General features: G+C 34.9%; 1 long non-coding RNA gene across 2 annotated transcripts in view; it reads right to left on the reverse strand.

The window, feature by feature from the left end:
* The window catches only part of LOC150064143 (uncharacterized), a 43,360-nt gene extending 41,172 nt beyond the window's left edge, over positions 1 to 2,188 (reverse strand). For both annotated transcript variants that reach the window (XR_016535118.1, XR_016535117.1), the window contains exon 1: positions 2,147 to 2,188. This is a non-coding gene — a long non-coding RNA (uncharacterized LOC150064143). The remainder of the gene's footprint in view (positions 1 to 2,146) is intronic.
* Positions 2,189 to 6,000: the final 3,812 nt, after the last annotated feature.

Raw genomic sequence — 6,000 nt, forward strand, 5'->3', positions numbered from 1 at the left:
TGGCGATGCCCTTGTTATGTTTTTGCTCAAGGCTAGCATTCTCCTACTTGAGCCACACTTTCACTTCCATCTGTTTGATAGTTAGTTGTATATGAGTCTCATGGATTTTCCTGTCCCAGCTGGCATTGAATAATGATCATCAGAGTCAGCCTCTTGGTAGGTAAGATTACAGGCATGAATCCACTTGATCTACACATTTTCAACTAAAATATGTGAACCATTGACATGCATAATGCTTTCGGGAGTGGAGTTTTATCTTTGTATGTTTGTTTAGGGTTTGGTTTTACTTGAGAGATGGTTTCCTAATGTAGCTCAGGCTTTCCTAAAATATTGATTCTCATGTTTCCACTTCTCTCATGCTTAGACTACAGGTGTATATAACTGTACTAATCTTGGTATTTGATGCAAATACATACAGCGCTTCTGACTGTGCAACTTGTAGGTAATGAAATATTTGGGAAAATACGGTAACTGTGTGTCTAAGAAAATATCTTTTACTTGAAGTATTCAATGCTTAGGCTTTCATCAAGCAGTTGTAATAAATACAGCTAACATTTTCTTTCCATATAAGTGATTCTTTAAAAATCTTAAGAATTGATATGATATTTAATGTATTAAGTCATAAAGTAGTTATGCAATCATCTAACATGGACCTTTGCATATTTTATAATTGGATAAGGGGATCTACATCATGGAAAAAATAATTAAATTCCATGTTCTGAGCCAAAAGTGTCACTGACTTTTGAGAGGATTAACTTGTTATGATTTTAAAGAATACTAATGAAATTCTTAGTTTTCATATGGAGTGTTTTAATTAATTTTGAAGACATTACCATAGTCAACCCAGTGAAAGCTTTTAGATAGAAGATAAATCTAAGCTGAATGTCCTAATTTAAGGTACAGTTGTCAGATCCTTCTGGGTACAGGTTGTGATTTTTTTTTAATTGTTTAGGGAATCCCAAAGCTAGTCAGTAGCAGCAAATTACAGATAACCAAATAACAATTAGCACACACCAATGAGCTATGGATACCCTTTGTGGAAGCAAATGAACATTAACTTTCCCCTATCAAATGAAGATCTTTCAAAGTAAGCAAAAATTAATCAACTTTTCTGTTTATCAACAAATACATGAATTTTTTTTGCCAGTCCTGGGGCTTGAACTCAGGGCCTGAGCATTGTCCTTGGGCTTTTTCCTCAAGGCTAGCACTATGCCACTTGAGCCACAGCATCATTTCTGGCTTTTTCTATGCATGTGGTACAGAGGAATTGAACCCAGGTCATCATGCATGCTAGGCAAGCACTGTACCACTAGGCCAAACTCCAGGCCCCATGAACTTGCTTTTTTTTTTTAAAAGGCATCAGGTTTACTTTATACTCATAAACAGGAGTTATTACAATGTATTCATAAGCATGAGCTATTACAATATGTATGGTTTTTCATCCCTCAGAAAATCAAATTCCAAAAATAAATATTGCAATTATTTCTTACAAATAATCTCATGGAGTTTTAAAATTTTACACACTATTCAGTCTGCCATGTTATACAGCAGTTATCTCCAACACAGAGGCAGATTAAGTCATCATATACAGTATATAATAGACATAGACATTTCAAATTTACTATGCTAGCCAACGTGAACATTTGCTAGTTAACTAAGAATCCCTTTCTTTAAGTTACTTGTGGCATGGTTCTGCACTGGATACAAAACAATGAGGATTTAAAATTCAGCACGTGCAGCACTTGGAGTCTTCAAGTCGGTTAAAATGTAGGTTTGTTTATGTATCTTCCATTGTCATTTGAGCTTCTCTTCTCAACCAGCTACTGTCCCTAGTGGAAACACTAGGAATTGCATCCTCTACACTGTCTTCCTGCCTCTCTCCTCTTTCTCTCTCTCTCTCCTCCTGTAACATGTCAGATTCTTCAATGGCTTTGACAGCTATTTTCTTGGATGTTTCCTGAATTTCTCCACCTATTATAAACTCATCAAGGATAACATATGCCTTTTCAAAATTAAAGATGATATCCAGCTCGCAGACATTTCCAAAGTACTTGTCAGGAACTCCACATGACGATGTATAATCTCTAGTGTCAAGAGCTCATTATCTTGATTCTCTACTGCACAGCAAAAATACAAACTAGCATACCTTTTATAAACAAGTTTCAGCTCCTTCCAGTCAATGAAACTGAACAATTTCCCGGGTTATTTTTTTCCTCTCTTTGTCAGGGAGAGTGGTGTACCACTTCTGTAGCCGTAATTTCCCTTGTCGACTGAACAGCAAGATGAAATGTATCATGGTGACCCGGACCCGCCACCTGCGCCCCAAGATCCGCCAGCGCCCAAGCCCACGTGGCTAACAGGTGAGGCGCCCGCCTCAGACCATGGCTGCTTCCCACCCCCATGAACTTTTAAACAAAAGCTTTCTAAAGAAATCAAAGTAAAATTTCCCAAACATAGAAATTTTAGTTACTATAAAAGGAAAAGGACACATCTTTACTATGCAAGGAAGGCAGCAAGAGGAAAATAAATTGAATGTACTTGCCAGTAGAGAAGAAAAAATTGCAGAAAACTAAAGAGAACACCATGGCCTCTCCTAGTATTGGAAATTTTTTGGAAGTTATGGAGTTGGTGAGAATGAGATTATAAATTTAAATCAGCCAGGCACTGGTGGTGCACACCTGCAATTCTAGGCAGAATTCTTAGATCTGAGGATTCTGGTTTGAAGTCAGTCTGGGTAGAAAAGTCTGTGAGACACCTGATCTCCAATTAGTCAGCCAAAAGTGGGAAATAGAAGCATGATTCATTGCTAGTTTTGATGGAGAAAGCTAAGGGACGGTGGCTAGACCCCAAGTTCATGTAGCAGTACTCACACATATACATATACAAAGTTTGAAGTAATATGAAATTCTAAACCAGTGTTATGAAGAAGTTACCAGATGAAGAAAAGTCTTGCCTTTCAGTAATGAACTAAAAAGCATTAAAAGCTAAAGCCAGTCAAAGCAACATATTGTAGTGATCCTATTTTAGTATTATATAGCCTGGAAACATAAAAGACGGGAAACTGGTCAGATTTTGACCAAGTTACTGCAGATAAAACTGTGGGTTAAAGGTACAGGTAAACTAGTGTGAAAATGTTGTAGAAACATAACCAATGAAAATTCTGGCAGAGCAAGTATTTGAGTAGACTCACAGGAGATAATGCGGGGCAAAACAAGGAGTTGGGTAATTCTCATTGGTAATCTCTGAGAGTAGAGCATGGTCAGTGAGTGTGGAAGAAGATCAGAAATGCAGAAAGCAGAATATCACATTACTAAAGGGGTGGTTGCGGTTTCTTCTTAACAATCTCCCTGGAGGCTTATAAACTTTAAAAATAAATGGATACAATAATTGGGGGAGAATACAAAGGATAAAACAATTGCTTACTATCACCTCAAGTCTTATTGCTAAGATTTTAGAACAACAGAAATAGCCACAAACTCTGGAAGAAGATAAATGTGGCTGCTATTACCATTCATATAGCAGTAACTGCCTAACAGCTCATCAAAATTAACTATATGTTGAAGACAAGATTAATAAGCTCACTTATCTCCTTATCTATTCTGTTCTCTAAGCATAAAATCAGGATGCCTGGAAATGGCATTAACTTTCTTAGAACCCTAGAATGTCATTTTTAGTCTGTTTATTTAAATTTAGTAAACATATATTAAATGCTTCCTAAGTTCCAATGAGATGGGGATAGTTTCAGAAAGTGAAGAATAACACAATGGCTCCAAGAGATCTGAAGAAATTGCAGTATGCCATGGAAAAGCACTAATACTTTACATTGTAAATAGTAAAGAAATTCTACCTTCAGACCTGCTTAGATCCAAAAGCTCAAATGATATATAATCAGCATTGCATTGTATTGAAGCCTTGATAAGACTTTGTTTAGTGATAATATTTTATTCTAACCTCTATATATTGAAGAGACAAACATTTCCAGCCTTGTCTTTGCCTAACAGAAAACAATCCCTGAAAAATAAATAAATAAATAAATCTTCACTAGAGTTCATACCAAAGTTCTCTTTGTAATATATCATATGCATGAGTGTCTTCGTGTGTTAATTTTTTAAATAGCAACCAGAGACAAAGAATCTTTGTAATCCATTCCTTATGTCTTAGGCTAAAGTTGGAATAAATACCATAAAAAACATATGAGCTAGCAGAAAGCAGGTGTTTTTCAAAAGGAAAATCTAATCTCTGATAGTTATTAGTTATATTCTAAATTATTGTTTGTCTAGAAAGGCCAGAAGAGAAATAAATGTATTAATTGGGATAGTAATTTTATAACAAAAAATTTGTGGTTTTAAATAGGGTCTATAAAAAGAAGGGACACAAATATTAAGTGATATTGAAAATTGTTTCACTAAGCATGGTTGATAATGAGGTTATAATCTGTTATGTTTTAATCAAGATATCCATGGAGCTTCATCCAGGTTTTATCAAATTCATTTATCATAAACATGGCTAAAACAAATGAATATTTTTATTCTCCTTAATCAAGTAGATTGAGGACAAAATCAAACCAAAAAAAACGGATCTGGGATTTGTTTGTTGCCTTTTTTGTTGTGGGGGGTGTTTTGTTTTTCTTTTGTGTGTGTGTGTGTGTGTGTGTGTGTGTGTGCAATATATGCATTTTGATATGATCCTTTATGGATAAAGTTCTATTTATTGCAAGGTTAAAAATTTCTTTGCTGCTGGATGCCGTGGCTCATGCCTGGAATCCTAGCTACTCAGGACGCTGAGATCTGAGGATCAAGGTTCAAAGCCAGTCCCATTACAAAAGGAGCTGATATTCTTATCTCCAATTAACCTCTAGAAAATGAGAAGAGAGGCTTGACTCAAGGATAGGACAGGAGCCTTGAGCTGAAGAGCTCAGGGACAGCTCCCAGATAGAGTTCAAGCCCTGTGACCTCCCCCAAAAAAATTCTTTGCAAATAAAAATCACATGACTTAATATTTTTAATAAAAAGGAAAAGCTGGAAATAAAATGTAGCTACTTTTAGGTGAGTATAAAAGTAACTGCAGCAAACAGTAGATAAAGCAGCTTGATATGATACATATATAAATTTAGTATAAATATATTATCTCAGCACTGAAAGTAGTTCTTGAAAAACATGTTTCAAGAGTTTCTAAAATATTTTTAAACCAATTCCTAAAAGTTTGTTTTTGTATATCTAATATATAGGCTTGGTTTCCCAAGAAACACTTTTTTAATTAAAGAATTTATTAACATTGCTTTTTACATCATATTTCAAATGACATATTTAACAAACAAGTATTCAAAAAGGGAATCTCTATATACAATCACTGGCACTTAGATTTTAGTTCATAATTAAAATTAGGCTGGGGGTTTGTATGTCATAGATAGATATTAATCTCTGTAAAAAAACATTATGTCTATAAAGTCATAAAATTTTATGTCTATGTAGTTGTGTTTATATTTCCAATACCATGTCCATAGCATTGGGTATGCAAATATTGAGTCCTCACTCTTGTACTGTTTGGATCTAATAGCCACATATTAAGGATACCATGCACCTTTTTTTCCTTTGGTCTTGACTTGTCTCACTCAACATGATTGGCTCTAGATTCATCCACTTCCCTGCAAATGCCATTATTTTATCTTGTATGTTGGCTATGTAGAATTCATATATATATATATGTATGTATATATATATATACATATATATATCAGATTTTTGTATCCATTTATCTGCAGTAGGCATCTGGATTGTTTCCATCGCCTGGCTATTGTGAATAGTGCAGGGATGAACATAGCTGAGCAGGTGTCCTTGCACTTTTACACACACAAACATACACACACACATACAAACACACATAATTTAGTAAGGGCATCCTAGAAAATATAATATTTTACAAACGAATAGTCCATGCCTTAAGTATTCACTTATGTATCTCTAAAGTAAGCTTGAAGGTAGCATTTTATGAAGTTTAACA

The sequence above is a fragment of the Megascapheus bottae genome, chromosome 4, assembly GCF_031878675.1.
Source record: "Megascapheus bottae isolate mThoBot1 chromosome 4, mThoBot2.hap1, whole genome shotgun sequence".
NCBI lineage: Eukaryota > Metazoa > Chordata > Mammalia > Rodentia > Geomyidae > Megascapheus > Megascapheus bottae.